Here is a 794-nt window from a genome sequence, read left to right as displayed (position 1 = left end):
GGAGAAGTCGCCTTGACCATCGCAACTAGATGCCCCCAAAGCGAGCCCCGAAAGAAGTTGAGACATATAAGGAGAAAGCTTCAATGACAGAGTCGAAGAAAAAGGACACCACGATAGAGGTGGAGCCCGAAGCTCTCGCCCACACCTAGGAGGGGGCGACCGGCGGCCACGCCGCTCAACCCCTCAACACAGTGGTTAAGGAATTTGGCCTCGAAGAGGCCCACAACGCCACCGCCCCGGATGAAGAAGTTTGGCGCTCCAAAAGTCTTGTAGGTCACTCTCGGCCACACCAACTTCACCACCAACACCAAGATTGCCCCGGGCACAGGAGCCGAAGGACGCCTCATGATGGAGAGCTCCGCCCCTGCTACACGGGCGGCACAAGACCCTCGCTCCCTCATCCCACTTTGTGATCCCTCTTCAACACTCGGGATGTCAAGATCAACGACATTCAAGCTTTGGTTGACCCGCTCCAAACCGCTGTCGCCGGTCTCAGTCAGGACATTCGCGACCAACTCATGATTCTGGCATATGGATAGCAAGTTTTCACGCACCCTTGTCCATGACTAGTTCTTTGATGATATTTCTTTACAGACTTCTGTTAAGTTCGGTCTACCCCGACCCCTCTTGACATTATCAGCACGCTTTAGCGACGGCTATGCACTGGAGCTTCTGAAATAAATATCAAAAATAAAGATTATCGTCCCAAATACAAGTGTGAGTCAAAGATGGAGCATTCCCCTAGCAAGCTCATGTGCCACTTTATAGGCCTCCGTTTTACAATGTTCAAGAAG

This window comes from Triticum aestivum, chromosome 3A, assembly GCF_018294505.1.
Source record: "Triticum aestivum cultivar Chinese Spring chromosome 3A, IWGSC CS RefSeq v2.1, whole genome shotgun sequence".
In the NCBI taxonomy this organism is placed as follows: domain Eukaryota; kingdom Viridiplantae; phylum Streptophyta; class Magnoliopsida; order Poales; family Poaceae; genus Triticum; species Triticum aestivum.
Note: the sequence above shows the minus strand (reverse complement) of the source record.